The sequence below is a fragment of the Protopterus annectens genome, chromosome 9.part0 (genome assembly GCF_019279795.1).
Source record: "Protopterus annectens isolate FY-2018-M chromosome 9.part0, PAN1.0, whole genome shotgun sequence".
NCBI lineage: Eukaryota > Metazoa > Chordata > Ceratodontiformes > Protopteridae > Protopterus > Protopterus annectens.
In genome coordinates, this window is record NC_056743.1 from 1,280,167,484 (window position 1) to 1,280,185,223 (window position 17,740).

General features: G+C 43.9%; 1 pseudogene; it reads left to right on the top strand.

Annotated features, from left to right (window-relative positions):
- The window catches only part of LOC122810658, a 194,387-nt pseudogene that overhangs the window by 36,456 nt on the left and 140,191 nt on the right, over positions 1–17,740 (top strand).

A 17,740-nucleotide genomic window follows, 5' to 3' on the forward strand; every position in this document is an offset into this window, starting at 1 on the left:
CCTTTACTTCAGTAGGAAGGATTTCAGAATTACAGACGTTCTCATCTGTACCTATTTATTTGATTTTCACAAAATTAGTTGCTCACTGTGGAGAGGAATTTCAGAGCACTGTTTGCTTCTCCCTTGGGTATTTCAATCATTTGTGTGGCAGTGGTCTTATTACCTGAAAGGAAAGGTGAAAGTGGGTGCTTATTTTTTTTTTATCATTTCAGAGATGAACTGAATGAGCTTTGTGCTGTTTTGCTGAAGGGAGGGCAAAGACTAGTGAGATTTGGTGATGTTTTCCAAATCTGAATTAAAGTATACTTGCATGTCTGCTATATGATGAATACATTCTAGAGACGTTTTTGCAGTACAAGAGAAAGATGAAAAAGCAACAGTCAAACATTTGTTTACAGTTGTGCTATGGTTTACTCTGTTTGGGGCCTTTCCCATTACAGAACTATTACTGCCTTTCAGTTGTGTTATCCAACCTAAAGAACTTTGTCTGCTCAACAACCTACATATGGAGATTGATCATGTTTCCTACAGGACCTGTTTGCTGTTTCCTTTTTCGTGCCTCTTCTGGTGATCCTGTTTACCAATTTTCTGAAAAAAGCAGACACAAAGGAAGCTTGTTTGGCCATCACCTTTGTACTGTGACTGAACAGTGTGTGACATTACTGGCGAGGGTGCCCCCATCTAGATTTCCACTGTTTTCCAGATGGAAAGGCAACTCATGATCTGTTGTGGACCGCAGTGCCAGACATAGTTGTGGAAGGAAGGAAAGAAGAGTATTTATCATTTGCCTTTGCTGATCTGGGTTTTACTGCTGTGTACATAGCAGGTAAGCTCCACTGCTTCAAACTTGGAAGACATGGAAGAGGCTGGCAACGGTGTGCTTTGTTGTTACCATTACTTTTTGCAGCAGTCATTGCATTATCCCATAATTGTGACTATAAGCATCACTGGCAAGATGTGCTGGCGGGTTTATTGTCTTTGCTGTTCTCTGTTACAGGTAGTATTACCCTTTTTTGAGTAACCCAGAGTGCCACATGCCACATTACTGCAAAGTTAGATTATCTAACCCTCTGGATGCAAAGTATGGAAGTTCTTTCAACAGGATACAAGTATAGGCAGATTAAGACACCTTAATGAGGAACTTTTTTATGGACTGCCAGGTCAGTGGTGGCAGTTGTTAATGAAGCATTATGCCCATTTTTTTCTAGTTCCTTAGACTTTTCATTTGTGAGCTGTTTGGAACCATATCCAGTTGTGTTTTGCTGCAGACAGATACTGTAGCTGCAATCTGCCAGCCATTCCACTGTGTTGTGTCTATAGTATTGGGCAACAGAGATAGATCATATGGCAAGATGGCATCATTAACTATTCTGAAAGAAGCAGTATGTCTCCCCTGTGCTGCAGCCATGTGTTTCTGGAATAAGACATCAGGAGGATCAAACACTCAATTGCTGTTACTAGCACTGTTAATTATCTGGAATTAAAACTGCCATACTCAGCTTCTGCTTCAGAATAAATTGAAGTGTTGAACTGTTTCAAGAAGTCATTATAGGACCGCTGTCATGAAGGTTTATAATACATTGCCTATGATATTTAAAAGATACATTTTAAATAGATGCAACAGTGGAATAGAAGTAAACTCTTTTTTCTTCATACCTTGGATGTCCACAGACAATTGCATTTATACCTTCAGTGATCAAAATTTGTAAGCAGATTCTCAAATTATATTTCCTTTGCTCCTTCATATTAGTTTTTCAAAGTGTATAAAACAACACTGCTCATATGGCTATAAGACTGTATCACTTTTGCTCATTCAGCTAGGTGTCATTATCTACCGCCATCTTCAAACACTCTCTATAGTGTATGGTATTTATGCAGCAGCAACTTGGTGTACATTGCATACCTTTTCCATACATTACAAGCTGGATATCATCTGCAGGGCTAGATCTTCTTTGGAGCTACCATCCTCAAGGGCATCCTGTCATAATTCCACCCAGGAAAACTATATAAATTTTTATTCTGTCCCATCAGCTGAATTGAAGAAATGTAATGAAATAGGATACATATGTTTTGCACTTACCGTAATTATGGATCTTTTTTATCCCTAGATTGTCTAAATTGATAAGCTGCCCACCTTCCCCCCCTACCAAAATGTCACTGTTTTTATTCTGAGGGACCTAGTAGACCTATATGAAGACTGTTCTCTTTTCCACCCATACTGCATGCATTATTTATGATACACTTCAAAAGAAGCAGCAAACTCTTTTTGAAGTAGGGTCAGGGACAGATTTACTATGAGAGTTTGGAAGGAGCTTGAGGTTTGAAAGCTTGATAGACCTACCGGATCAGACCTGTGAAGGCTGTTCTTGCATCAGTTGAATCAGACAGACTACAGATGAAAGTGTTAGAAGTATATAACTTGTAATGTTGTTTGTGTTTCAGTGTTGCAGTACTAACAAGATGGATTATCCCTTCTGTGGTAGCCCATGGCCAGCCCTAGTAACAGCTTTAAACCCTCCTTCTGGGCTGTCAGATGCCCTGATCCAGATGTCAGGACATCTGGATATAAGGGTCATTAGCTAGCACTATTTTATCATCTCTTTCTTTCTGTCTGACCCTGAAACATCCACTACTGTAGTCTGCATCTTTCAGTTTGAACCAGACTTCTTCAAAAAGTGCTCTGTTTGAGAATCTTTTCTTATTTTATATGGTTTACTTTAGGTTGAATACTAGGAATAGCAATTGTCTTGACTGTGGAAAACAGATTCCACATTGAGACTTTCACTCCATCTGTTTTGAATGGACCTGGCAGGAACTAATTTGTTTTTACTGTGCTCACATAATTAAGCATATCATCTGACACTGGGACATATTTTAGAAAAGGGGAGGCCGGGATCTTCATGCACTGTAGCTTATGGTTAGTACATAACTTCTTATCCAATGTTGTCTTCTCCATCTAGCTTCAGCTTATTGATTATCGTCTTCGATGCTGGACAAAATTACTAGACTTTAACCTGCTGGGCTCTGTCTCCTCTACCCACAATCCCCCACTCCCTAGCAGATACCATGCATCAGTTTTGCTGCTGATTCCAGTCAGCAGCTCAGTTCATGGCTCAGCTACAGTGTACTGTTTTTTATGCTTTTTTTCCGTGTCCCTGCTACCCCTTCCTGCTGGATTATAGTTAGAATGCGATCAATGACGGGGTTAGGATTGATAGCTTTTTGCTTTGTGTGTCTTTAGTTAGGGGAGGGCTTTTTCCAGCCTTTGAGAACCATCGATTGCTGTGTTGACTTTTCTTCTGTGTATCTTTTTCTGTAGAGTTGGTCTATAGGGTTAGTGTAGTGTTTACCATGCTACAGTTTTTACTGTTCCAGTGAGGTGTTTCTTAACCATGTATAGGGGGTTTAAGAAAGGTGTTGCTGTAGGCACAAGCTGCCTTTGCCAGATGCTAACAAGTGCATGTATTGCTTTGGGGCTCCCACCTTAATTCCTCCTGTTCAGTTTGTGAGGGGTTCAGGTCCAGGGCCATTAATGACAAGAGGTCAAAACTAATGCTGAAGGGTCTCCTCTCTTCTGGTTCTTCATCTTTGGCTCTAAATGACCATTGGCACAAGTCTCACCATTCTTCTTCTAAAGACTCCAAGACTTCTAGAGGGGACCACAAGAGGTCCTCCTTTGTCTCCATGCCTGGACCCTCTTCTGACTGGCCAGATCTGAAGGAGCTGCTCACCTTCAATGCAAACCATGATTAAGACTCCATTAATGCCCCCAAGTGTGCCAAGCCATTTTTTTTGTGAATGGGAATTTGTCAGGTGGGGTAGCTTCCCCTTCTCTCCTTCACTCTGCCAGAGTCTTCTCCTTCTCTGCCCTATGTCTTGAGTCTGTCCTTCTTGGATCCATTAGGTGGGTCCTTCACCATTAAAGCAACCCTGATGGCTTCATCATTTCAGTCATCGAGGTTGGTGGACATTATCAAAGCTTCAGGTTTGGAGCAGCTGATGAGTTCCTCCTTGCAGACTCAGATGCAGTTGGGCCTTATTCCTTCAGGTCTGAATCCCCTCCCTGGAACCTCTGCTCCATCACCTTGGTTTCCTCCCTTGGACCCCGAGGTCCTCAGGCCTGACAGTGTTTCTACATTCAGGGATCAAGCCAACAGCCTGGCCACGTTTGGCTCCAACTCTCACCTTGGTCTCATCAGCTCTGGCTGTGTCTGAGCAGAGTAGACCTCAGGACCCATGACACTGAGGTTGGTGTTTTTGGGTCAGGTTAGACAGTCCTGGCTTGGGTCCATTCCTCCCTGTCAGAGCATCGTCCCTCAACAGTTCAGCTCTGGTCGTGATGGGGTGATGTGTAGCTCCCCCAGGTTCGGGAATATCTTGGATTTCTTTGGATCCTGGGACTGTCAGCTCTTGGTGGTCAGTTTTCACCTCTGCCTTTGATGTCGTGGAGAGGATGCTCTCCACTCAGGAGATGGATCGGTCTTCTTCAGACAGTGTCCCTTACCCCATCTCATCTGTGCCCTACAGGCAGTCGTCAGCCTGCTGCTGGACAGCCCATGTCAGTTGGCCTTCACTCCACCCCTTTTTCCAGGCTTCCTGCTACTACCCCTTCTTCAGCTCTGCTAGACCAGGAGGTCTCAGGTAAGAAGTGGTGCAGGAGGAAGCACTTCAACTCCCTTAAGTTCCTCACCTTGACCATGAGGAAGGAGAGGAGTCCCCTAAGTTACTGTGCAGTGACATCCCCTTTGGCATTCTGTTGGAGTTTCCTTGCCAGCTTGGAGGCTGGGCCACCAAAGTCCCCCCTCAGAAGGAGTCAGCATTTTTGAAGGCCTTTGGTGGGGCCCATCCATGCCCTGGGTGGTGCACCTTCAGATGCGCTCAGAAATCTAGTGTCATAGAAGGAGTGGAAGGAACCCAACACAGGGTAGCCTATTCTTAAGAAGCCAGACAATATCCTTGCTCCACCCAGGGATTGGCCACGCTGGAGTATGGGCCCGGCCCTGGATGTAATTGTGGTGGCGGCCTCCAAAAAGAAGGAAATTTCTGAGGAGAGTTCCTTGATCCATCCCCCAAACAAGGAATCTTGGGCTTTGAACTGACTAGAGCAAGCGTTGTTATGCCTCAGCAACAATTGTGCTGAGAGCACTTAACTACCACTTGACAAAGCTTCTGTGTGACCTTGTGAACTTCTCTGCTGCCAGTCCGAATGCCATCTTTGATTATCTGTCAGTTCACCCAAGTTGTTCGCTGGTATATCAAGCCATTCAGATAAGTGCCCCATTGGGGGTTTCTTTTCTTATTTACTGTTGCTTTTTGCTGTGGGGTTTTTACATGCCATCCAGAAAAGGCAAATGCCAGTGTGGAAGACAAATCCCATATAAAGTAAGTCATGAGCAGTGCTTATTTTGCTTGGGGCCTACTCATGGTCATAAAACTTGTTGTATTTGTCAGGTCTTTGTGCCTAAGACTTTACAAAGTTTTTTTTTGTCTCTTGCTATTTACTTGGAAAATCAGCATCAAATTTTTAGTGAAAGACATTATGGAGGGAACTTCTAGGCCTGATGTTGAGTCTTCACTGAAGAGAAAGGCCAAAAAAACCAAGGTCAAAGTCTTCTGCTGTGCCTCTTACATTGGACGCTTATCTTGAGGGTGGTGAAAGTCCTGAGGTTTGGCCAGTTCTGGGGTTGGATTCCTCGGCAGGATCTGTTTCAGAGGCCGGCATGGATCCAACAACAGGGCATGTCCTTGGAGACAGTGGAGACCTCTGTTTCCGATGGTTAGAGGGAACCAAGACTTGTAATTACAGAAGGGCCTAGGGGGGTTCTGCAAATTCTGGTGAGGGAGGAGATTCTGATGACTATTATTGAGTGTAGGCTAGTGTTGGATCCTTCCCTGTTTCATAAGGTGGACGTCCATGTAAGTAACAAAGAAGCAAAAACAATGCAAGTTTCTTCACCCAGAGATCCTCAAAGTGAGTGTCAAAATTTTACCCAGGGCATATTTAATGCCCTTATGACTTTGAAGCCTCCTTCGGGTGTCTCTGTCCCTGCTCCTCCTTGGACATCTTCCCCTCAAAAGAGAGTTAGGGACCAGGATTCCTCTGATAGGAAGTTTCCTTGGATGAGGAATCCTTAGCCTATTCCACCCAGATTCCTTTCCCTCTAGAGTATACATCTCCTGAGCAGGAATCTACTAGTACATAATCTCCTGTTAAAGAGATTACTTTTGGAGATACAATTGCTAAGATGAGGGAGCATTTCATGTGGGATTGCTCCCAAGTTTCTGATATGTAAAAGAGATATTATGAGCTCCTAAAAAATGGAGTCTCCTTTACCATCTGCTGTTTGTCCTGTTTTGTCTGCTTTACTGGATGTTTTCTCTTCAGCATCTCAAGTCCCAGATTCTCAGCCCCTTGCTCCTAAGAACCCTGACTATTTTTACAAGGTGTCTGAAGATTGCAAATTTCTTTATAGGTGTCTATCTGCTGACCTTTCAGTGTTTTTTATGGCCTCAGATAAGCCTTCTAAATTAGTGCCCACCACTAAACTTTTTCCCTCAGATAAGGAAAGCAGGACTATGGAAAGACTGGAAAAGAAGGTTTTTACATCTGCCACCCTTGCCTTTTGTGTAATTACCAAACTCGTATTACTAGATATGTTTTAGTTCTCCTTTCCCAGGTTGCTCAAGCTATTTCTGACCTTCCAGATTCTCAGGAAGGAAACTTCAGCTTTGTCTTTGCTAGGGGCTTCCTCTCAGGTAGCTCGCCATTCTGTCAAGTGCAGCTGCGATGCAGCAAAAGCTTCATCTAGGGCTGCTGCTTCAGGGTCTGTATTGAGGAGGTATTCTTGGATAACAGTGGTTTGTTTGGTACTGCTGCTGCTGATTTAAGTCCTTGCAGGAGAAAGGCATGGAATTACAGGACTTGAAACATCTTTTGGTTTCACATGTGCCTAAGTTTCAAAGGAATTATCCTTCCAAACCAGCTTTTGTTTGAAGACATGCCCGTCCTCCTCCTAAAAGTAAATAAACTGGTAGGAGGGCTCCTCCTCCTAGAACTACTCAGGCTTCTCCTAGTCAGAAGCAGCCCTTTCGAGGTAGTATCTGACTCACCAAAAGGATAAAGGGTCTCAAAAATCTGTCCTATGCTGCCCGACTGAAAGAACTCCAGCTCTATTCAGTCGCTTACCGCTTGCTCAGAGGTGACCTTTGCCTAACATACAAGGCCATGTCAAACCCAGATTTGATGAATATGCTTCACCTCAAAAAATCTAGATCCATCAGAGCCACAAGGGCGGGAGACTTAAACCTTGACACGGCTATTAATAGGACGTGCTGGAGGGATAGATTCATCACCCAAAGACTCCCTATGCTGTGGAACAAAATCCCGGTACATGTGAGGCAGAGCACCTCGCTGGCCTTGTTCAAGAGAAATCTTGACCAATGGATGGGAGATCGCAGATATACCCCAGGGATTACCTCAGTGTCACTGCTCGACAGAGGCACAGAAAAATAATGGGTATAGTTCCCCATACTAAAGGGGTGGCCTAAGCCACAAAACGATGGGCTAGGCTTGTAAATGCCCTCGGGCAGATAGCCTAGTATGAACCTATGAACCTATGAACCTATATTTTCTCACAGCCTCATTCCTCTTTCCCTTCATCTTTCTCTGACTCTTCCACTTTGGACAAACATAACACAAGACTCATGAGTTCTTTCTATAATTCAGAAAGGTTATTTCATGGTTTGGAAATTCCCTCCTCCTTTCATGGGCATTCCTCAGCTACCTCGGGAACAGTTGCAATTCTTCTGAGAGGTACTTTAAGATCTGTTAAATCAGAGAACTATTCAAGAGGTTCCACAGGATCAAAAAGGGAAAGGGGTTTATTCAAGAATGTTTCTGGTACCCAGAAAGGAGGGTTCTTGGAGACCCATTCTGGATCTTTCACACCTAAATACTTTTCTGAAAACTTCCTTCCTTTTGTATGTTTCTTCGCACGCAGTTTCCTTTATTTCTTCCTCAGGCTTTCATGGCTTCTTTGGATATCAAGGATTCCTATCTTCACATACTTGCTCATCCACTTTTCAGGAAATCTTTAGGTTTCTCTGTTGTTTCATAGGTGTGTACTAGGCTAATGGCCCTGGAGCCTTTACAAGCCTAGCCCATATGATTACCCTGGCATTGTGCCACCCAACTTAGTTCCCAGTGACTCTGTCGATTAAAGCCACTGGAGTGATCCCAAGGGTGAATTTTCTATTTCCCCATCCACTCATCAAGATTTCTCTTGAAGAAGGGGCCAGTGAGGTGCTCTGCTTGACATGTATGGGGAGTCTATTCCATAGCATGAGCAGTCTCTGGATTTATGAACCTGTCCCTCCAGCACATTCTGTTGATTGCGGTAATGAAGTTGAGGTCTTTGGAGCATGTGGTGCGGAGGGAGTGAGATTTCTTTAGATGTAGTTTTTCCAACAGAGCTGAGTCAGACATGGCTTTGTAAGTCAAGCAGAGATTGCCTCTAAGTAGGCGATACGGGACAGAGAATAGTTTGGGGGTTTTTTTAGTCTGTCCATATAAGACAATTGTTTAAGGTCTAGGAACTTCTTTGTGAGGTACTTTTGCAGCCTCTCCAGTTGTTGCAGGTGTTTAGTGAGGTACATGCCAAGTGGGGCATTGTACTCAATGACTGGCCTAATGAGTGAAGAGTAGAGGGAGATAATGACCTCTTTCTTCCTCGATGCAAAACCCTTAGTAATGAGATGTGCCACATAGAAGAACTTTCTGACAACTGTGGCAATGCGGTCGTCAAAAGAGAGGTTTCTGTCAACCTGTATCCCCAGATCTGTTATAACGCCTTCTCTGTTCAGTGGACTACCATCGATGTGGTAATTAATGGGAACTGGGTTTTCCCAAAGGGGATGACAACACATTTTTTTGGCGTTGAGCTTAAGGCCATGGTTCTGACATCAGTCATTGGTTTCACTGAGGCCTTTCTGTAGGATGTCAACACCACTTGGGGAGTTAATAGCAGCTCCCAGCTTGCAGTCATCTGCGAGCTTTGTCAGCCAGAGTCCCTTCATGTTGGCCTGGACTTCAGAGACGTAGATACCAAACAGGAGAGGACCCAGGACCGAGCCCTGTAGGACTCCACTCGTGACTGGTCGACAGTCTGACTTGGAGTCTTTGAGTCGGTTTGAAACCCACATAGTGATTATAGGGGTTGATGCCTAGCTTAGTGAGTTTTTCTACGATTCCTGAGTGGGAAATGGTATCAAAGGCTTTGGCCAGATCAAGGTAGGCTGTATGGAATACCTTGCTTTCATCCATAGCTCCTGGCATTTTCAGTTCTCTGCTTTGCCCTTTGGTCTCTCTACTGCACCAAGGGTATTCGTCATATGCCTTGCTCCTATGATTTATTTCTGCAGGCTTCAAGTCTTCCAAGTATTTCCTTACCTAGACTATCTCCTCTTTCAAGCATCCTCTCCAGAGATCTTGCAGCAAAATCTTCATTTTGCCTTTACTTTTTTGCAAACTATGGGGTTCACAATAAACCTCAAAAAGTCCTCTATAACCCCTTCTCAATATCATGTTTTCCTAGGGTGCAGGATTCAGACAGTGCCTTTGCTAGCGTACCTGCCACTACCAAAGGCCTTGACTCTCATTTCCTTCTTTCAAACTTTTGTTTCTTCCTTTGTCACAGCCAGAGAGTTTCTGTGACTTCTAGGATTTTTGGTATCCACCATCCCCATATTACTTCTAGTCAAACTCCAGATGAGAAATTTCAGTGGTACCTGAAATCAGTCTGGCAACAACATGCCAGAATTTCCCTAGAATTTACAGTTCCACTTCTTCCCTATCTAAAGAGGGAACTTCATTGGTGGATTCAGCAGCTGTCTCTGAATCCAAGCCTTCCTTTCTATTCACCTCTTTCATCTCAAGAACTGCTCACAGATGTAGGTTGGAGAGCAGCCTTTGTCACAGTGAAAGTGCAGGGGATCTGGTTTCCTGTTCAGCAGAGGGAGCACATCAGTGTCAAAGAGATGAGAGCATTTCTGCTGGCACTTCAGGCCTTTCATCCTCTTTTCTATCAAGGGCTTGTCAAAGTGTTTACAGACACCACCATAGTCCTGTGGTATTTAAACAAACAGGAACAAAATCCTACCTTCTTTGCAGTGTTGCACTCATGGTATGGGAGCTTGTGGTTCAGTATCATGTGACTCTTCAGGTGGTTTATATTCCCTCAGGTAAAACATTGTGGCAGACACTCTGCGCAGGTCCTTGACTCAATCCCACAAATGGATGCTTTACAGGGATGTGTTTTTGGACATTGTCCAGAAGTAGGGGTACTCCTCAAACAGATCTATTTGCTTCCCCTCTGAGCAAACAACTTTATCAGTTTTGTGCCAGAGTCCCCAGGTCCTGTGGTTTGGAAGGCGGGTGCTTTCTCGTTTTCTTGGAAGGGGATGTTTCTTTATACACCCCCCATTCTAAAAGTTCTGTTCAAGATTCAACAGGGCAAACCCAAAATTTTGAGGGTGGCTCCCTTTTGGCCAAGATGGCATTGGTTTCCTCTTCTGTATTTTGCCAAGGGCAGTCATCACAAGTTACCTCACAGGGTGGACCTACTCACAGGAGACAAAGGATCCTTAATCCAGCCCCACCTATCCACTGTTAAACTGATTCTGTGGGTGAAAGGATTCTGATTGCTTTCAGACACTATTTCTCTGAGGACGTGCTGAGGGATGTTCATCGTGTTTCACTGTTGCAGTCATTACACTTGGGTTATCCTGCTGGTAGGCTACTTGCAGTCGGCCAGAATTCCAAAGTCTAGGTCCGGCGTCGGTTGCTGTCGCCTCTTCCCTGACGTCAGTGCGCCAGGGGTATAAAAGATGCAGCCGACGCCATTTTCTCCAGTCTTTCTTGCCGCACGGTGCCCGAAGCAAAAGAAGTTCGCAAGTGCTGGTCGGCCGACTCCTGCGATTTTCCTGCGATTTTCAAAATCGAATTTCAGAACCAAAGTCTTCAATAAAGCGAAGTACCCCATTGGGGAAACTTTTTCTTGCTCCAGACCGATGTCAGTAAAAGTTAACAATTGTATTTCTTGTGGGAAGCAAATACCTCATAAGGGTTTTCACTCTTACTGTATTCCTTGCCTAGGCCCTGACCACAGCATTACTAGTTGTCGGTTTTGTGCTAGATTCAACAAACGCACTATCAAGCGTCTTTGATTTTGCTTTACATTACTTTGGCCGAAGGTTTAACTACATAATGCAGTCGGAACAACCGACGACTGGAATTCATAAAAAAAGCAAAGACAAAAGGACAGGTATCCGAGGTCCAAAATCGACGACAAAGCCTCTTCCAGGCCAGTCGCCAGTTCTCAGTTATGCACTTTCGCAGCCCCTGACACCCGCTACCTCAGAGCCACAGGCCATATCCGACTCCCACGTGGAGACACCTAGGCCTCTGGAAACTCAAGGTATTGGGCCTGTGGAAACTATTCCCTCAGATGGTCCGGAGCCGCTGAGCAGGCATCGGCTTCTGAGGGTGTTTTCAGACCTTCACAGCTTATTATTAAGTCCACTACAGCAGCCAAGGCAAAGTAAAAAATACCATTAAAGACAAGGAAACAAGTACAGCATTCTCCTGGACAGTCATCCATGCCAAAGAAACAGATGCTTAAAATGGCCGAGGACCTAATTACTTTGATCAGGGCTTCCCATCCCCCTCCTGATAAAAGGCCTAGGCAAGACACTGACTATGACTCCTCTGACCAGGTTTCTATTTCCTCTGATCCCTCCTCAGATCAGGGATATTCTCTCCCTCCCTATGAGGATGCAGAAGAATCTATACCTTCAGCCTCTCCACCAGAGGATTTTTCTTTTGGGGAAACCTTGCACACCATGAGAGAGCATTTACATTGTGAGAGCCAGGATTATTCAGAATCCAAGAAAAGGCTCGGAGACTTTCTTTTATTGCCTCAGCACAGGCCCCTGGCTATCCCCCCTGTGCTTGATATAGTTGATGATGTTTTCTCTGAATTGAGTCCGTCTCCTGATTCTTTACCCCCTGCACCAGTCAAGCCAGACAGGTACTGCAGGGTCACAGACTCTCATAAATGTCTTTATAATAACCCTGTTGCTGACTCAGAAACAATTTCTCAGGGTCCCAAAGGGGTTAAGGCTTCCACTGCAAAAAACCCTGTTCCCTCTGATAGGGATTCTAGAGCACTGGATAGATGGGGGAAAAAAGTTTACACTTCTGCTACTTTAGCTGTAAGGGCTTTAAACTGTCAGTTTCACATGCTTAAATATCAACAGTACCTCATGTCTTTGTTAAAACAGAAAATGCTTACAAACTCAGAATGTCCTGACAATAAGGAAATGCAGGATTTATTGCATGGAGCTGAACAAGTGGGAAAGCATACTCTGCAATGTGGTTTTGATTTATTAGAGGCTTCTTGTAGAGCCGCAGTTACAGGCTCTGTCATTCGAAGGCATGCTTGGTTGAAAGAACAAAGTTTACCTGAACATGTTAAAGTAAAATTATTGTATGCTCCACTACAGCATGATACTTTGTTTGGTGTTAAGGCAGAAGAGGTGTTAAAGAAAATTGAGGATAAAACAAAATCAATGCAGACAGTAAAGGATTTCTTACAGGTTCAACCACCTAGGTTTAGCAGAAACTGGCCTTCAAAAAATTGGTCCTTTCCGGTGTCAGACAGGCCACAAAGAGGCAGATACAGACGCCCAAGAGGCATATCTCAGCCCCAAGGCTCATACAGACCTAAACAATGGGGTGTTTCAGCCCCCAAAAGAGGAGAAGACAAATCACAACCTTATAGGAAACCGTCCCAATGACTTTCCTCTACAAATGCCAAGCACTTACCTTTTGGCAGCACCATTAGGGGGAAAGCTAGCACTTTCCTCCAAAATTGGCACATGATCACCAGGACAAATGTGTACTGAATATTGTTTCTCAGGGTTACAGGTTCCACTTTCACACCCTTCCAAAATCAAAAAGTATGCCAGACCTGCCACAAAACCAATGGGCAGAGGCACAAAAACAAATTTCTGCTCTCATGGACATGAGCGCTATTCAAAGAGTACCACAGCAAGAACAGGGACAAGGATTTTATTCAAGACTTTTCCTTGTATCCAGAAAGGACAAAGCCTGGAGACCAGTACTGGACCTGTCAATCCTAAATACTTCCCTGGATGTTTCAAAATTCAAAATGTTAACACTGCAGCAACTTTTACCCATGCTGGGCAGGGAGGCTTGGCTAGTTACTTTGGACCTCAAGGAGGCATACCTGCATGTCCCAATCAGACAATCTTGCAGAAGATTCCTCAGATTCATAGCTGGCTCAATGCATTACCAATTCTCTGCACTGCCCTTTGGCTTATCTACTGCGCCCAGGGTCTTTACAAAATGCCTGGCACCAGTAATTGCATTTTGCAGACAAAAAGGAATTCAAATATATCCCTACTTAGACGACTGCCTTATTCAAGCAGAGAGCATGGACATTCTACTAAAGCATCTGGCATTTGTAAAAAGATTACTAATTTGCCTAGGGTACACAGTAAATGAAAAGAAATCAAAACTAGTGTCCTCTCAAGAGATAATATTCCTGGGTGCAAGCTTAAATACGGCTGCCCAGATGGCTTATCTCATTTCAGACAAGCAAAGGCATCTGACTCATTACTTTCAAATGATGGCGACAAAGACCCAGCTCCCTGCAAGAAAAATTCTGCAGGCCCGTGGCTTCATGGCATCCTGCATTCTACTAATTCCATATGCAAGACTGCATATGAGGAAACTACAATGGTATCTAAAAAGTGTTTGGACTCAACATTGCCACAGCCTGGAAACACTAATAACTCTTAATTCCCTGCCTGCAACAGGAGTTTCGATGGTGGGCACTGGCCTGTCACCACAACAAGGGACAGCCTTTCACCTTACCCACAGCCAGGCAGACAATAACAACAGATGCATCGGATTATGCCTGGAGGGCACACATAGCAGGAAAATGTATTTAGGCACGTGGCCCAAGGAGCAAATGCATCTTCACATCGATCAAAAAGAGATGCTAGCTGTACAGAATGCCCTGACAGCCTTCAAGGATCTACTATATCCAGGACAACCGTTACTAAAGACGGACAATACCACAGTTATGTGGTACATAAACAAGCAAGGGACACACATTCCTACCCCCTGTGCAGGCAAGCCATGACTTTGTGGAACACAGCACTGACCTGTCAAGTACACCTGCAGGCAGAATTCCTGCCAGGAACAAAAAATACACTGGCAGACAAACTAAGCAGAAATCTCATGGATCCTCACGAATGGAAACTAAATCCTCAGGTCTTCAGCATGATAACAAGGAAATGGTGATGCCCAGACATAGATCTTTTTGCCTCCCCTCACAACTGCCAACTACAGAGATTCTGCACAAGAACTTATCACCCACAACCATGGAAAGTGGATGCTCTATCATTCAGCTGTAAAACCCTGGCAGTTTATGCCTTTCCTCCACTGCCTCTTCTTCCCAAGGTGCTCCTAAAAGTCAGACAAGAGAAGCCAAAAATGATCCTGATTGCCCCAGACTGGCCACGCCAGCACTGGTACCCAATCCTAAAGAGCTTGTCTCAAGGCCCAGCCTGGCCTTTACCCCAAATTCCTCATCTTCTGACTCAACAAAACAATCAGATTCTGCACAGTCAACTCAGAACCTTAAATCTGGCTGCATGGCAGATAATATAGCCACTCAGACCACACCTCTCTCTAAAGCTGTCATTTTAGAAGCCGGGAGGCCCAGCACTAGGAAATCTTATGCAGAAAAACGGAAGAGATTCTGTGCTTGGAACCAGGCACAAGGACTTGAACCACTTGTTCCAAATATACCTCAGATTTTACAATACCTAACTGAGGTGCTGGAAAAAGGCCTATCCTTCTCATCAATTAAGATCCATGCCTCTGCCATTTCAGCTCATTACAATACGGAACCTCCTATTTTCTCTCATCCACTACTAAGACAGTACCTCAGAGGGGCATAAAACATAAGACCCCCAAGGAGAGCACCAATACGTACTTGGGACCTCAATTTTGTTTTAGAAAAACTCACACTGCCTCCTTTTGAGACAGCCAATACAGCTGATATAAAATTCTTATCATGGAAAACTGCTCTGCTCCTAGCAATAACTTCAGCAAGAAGAGTCTCAGAGTTACAGGCATTAATGTCAGTGGAACCTTTCATTATTTTTCATCAGGACAGGGTCTCTCTAAGGACAAACCCAACATTTATGCCAAAGGTAGTATCCAGTGAGGCTCTTAACCAAACCATTCATTTGCCAACATTCTATCCAAATCCCCAGAATAAAGGGGAGAGACTTTTGCACGCTTTGGACATGCACAGAGAGCTACGATTCTACTTGGACAAAACAAAAGCTTTCAGAAAAACTGAGCAACTGTTTGTAGCTTATGCTGCAGGATCACAAGGAAAGCCTATCTCAAAGCAGACTATTTCAAAATGGATAGGACACTGCATTCGCTTCTGCTATTCACAACATGGCAAATCAGTGCCTAAGGGCGTTAGGCCACATTCTACCAGAGCAGCAGCCACTTCAGCAGCCTTCCTCAGAGGAGTACCAACCAAAGACATTTTAGAGGCTGCAACCTGGAGTTCAGTGCACACTTTCACCAAGCACCACTTACCTCTCTACTCTAAATCCAGAGCAGGCTTTGCCACTGCAGTTCTGCAGGGCCTGGTAGCCTCTCCTAAATCCTATTTAGGCCCAGCCACCCAACCTCAGCTTTGGGATTCAACCCAAGTGTAATGACTGCAACAGTGAAACACGATGAACATAGTACAGCTGTGTACCAACCATAAATGTAGATGTTCAAGTGTATTCACTGTTGCAGTCCAGGTTACCCACCCACCATCCCCCTTTTCTTTGCTGGGACTTCTCTATTCTATACAACCTATGTGGTGTATTTGCTTGTAGATGAAGGAAATGTTTATTTTAGTACACGCATGCTTTTTGGCATATTTTTTTCAGCATACCTATTTGGGGGCATCTGACATCTGGGGCAAGAAAAACTGAAGAAAATGGCGTTGACTGCATCTTTTATACCCCTGGCGCACTGACGTCAGGGAAGAGGCGACAGCAACCGACGCCGGACCTAGGCTTTGGAATTCTGGACGACTGCGAGTAGCCTGCCAGCAGGATAACCCAAGTGTAATGACTGCAACAGTGAATGCACTCTAACATCTACATTTATGGTAGGTACACAACAGTACTTTCTGCAGGAGGCCAGGAAACCCAATACTAGGAAATTCTACATATCCAAATGGAAAAGGTTTTCTGTTTGGTGTCTTTCATGTAACCTGGATCCACTCTCGGTGAAAGTTCCTGTGGTTGTGTGAATTGCTTAATGCTGGGTTGTCTTATTCCTTTAATTTCCACTTGTCAGCTATCTCTGCTTGTCTGCCTTTATCTCTTTCTTTAGCTTCTAGGTTTGAGGCAAAACAATTTCAAAAAGCTACAGTTTCAGTTACTATAAAACATTTTCTGCATCCTTGACATTTTTTTATTTTAACCTTATTAATGTGTAGAATATGGAGTCTAGTCTTAAATCACTATTTTAAGTTTTTAACTTGTTAGTATAACTGTAATTATGTTGGTTGGTTGTATTATTATGGAGGATTTCTCCCCGGGACGCTGCTGAAAAAGGGCTCTGGCTCAGTCAGACATTCCTGGTCAACTAATGTAAAAATAAAATACAATGAATAAATAAAATAAAAGGCGTCCTTCACATCAGACCTCTCAGGAACCTTGTTTCTCCTCCCTGGGATCTTAATTTTGTTTTGGAAATATTGAATCTGGCTCCTTTTGAGTCTGCAGCTTCAGCTTCCTTGCAACACTGCTCTTGGAAGACTGTTTTGTTGTTAGCTTCAGCCAGGTGGATGCCTGAGGTTCAAGCCCTTATGGCTTGTTCTTTTTTGTTTTTCCATAAGGACAGGGTGTCCTTGCGTACTAATCCTCCTTTTATGCCCAAGGTGGTGAAAGCGTTGTCACTTTATCCGTTTATTCATTTGCCTGCTTTTTTTCCCTTCTCCACAATCTGCTAGCACAAAGGTATTACTCAACTTGGATGTGCATAGGCAACTCCGATTTTAGTTGGATAAAAATAAGGCTGTCAGGAAATTTGATTATCTTTTTATTTATTTTCTTCCCATGTCTTTGTTATTAACTGTTTCCAAGTAGAGAGTTTCTTCTTGGATTTCTAAAGTTATTTCTTTTTGTTATGTTTTTCATGGAAGGTTCATTCCACTAGGGCTGTGGCTTCTTTTGGTAGTTTTTTCAAGGGTTTGGACACTAATTCCATTCTTGAGGCAGCTACCTGGACTTGTGTATACTTTCAACAAACACTACTAGTTGGATGGAATTTGCAGAGCTAGAGCTGGTTTTGCTAGGGCCATACTTCATGGCTTTCTAGAGATCTCTACTGCTTCTTCCTCCTCCCAAGTTTCTTCCTGAGCTTTGGCACTGTTTCTCATGTTAGGAATACTGCAACAGTAGAACAGAAGGACATAGTACGATTGTGTAAAATCTTAGCATAATGATAGATGTCCTTCTCGTCACTGTTGCAGTATTCAATCTCTCCCTCCTACTTCCTGGTACTTTTGTGTCTTCTAAATGTACTGTTTACCTCTTTCTTTTCCTTAGGTTGACGTTCCCAACT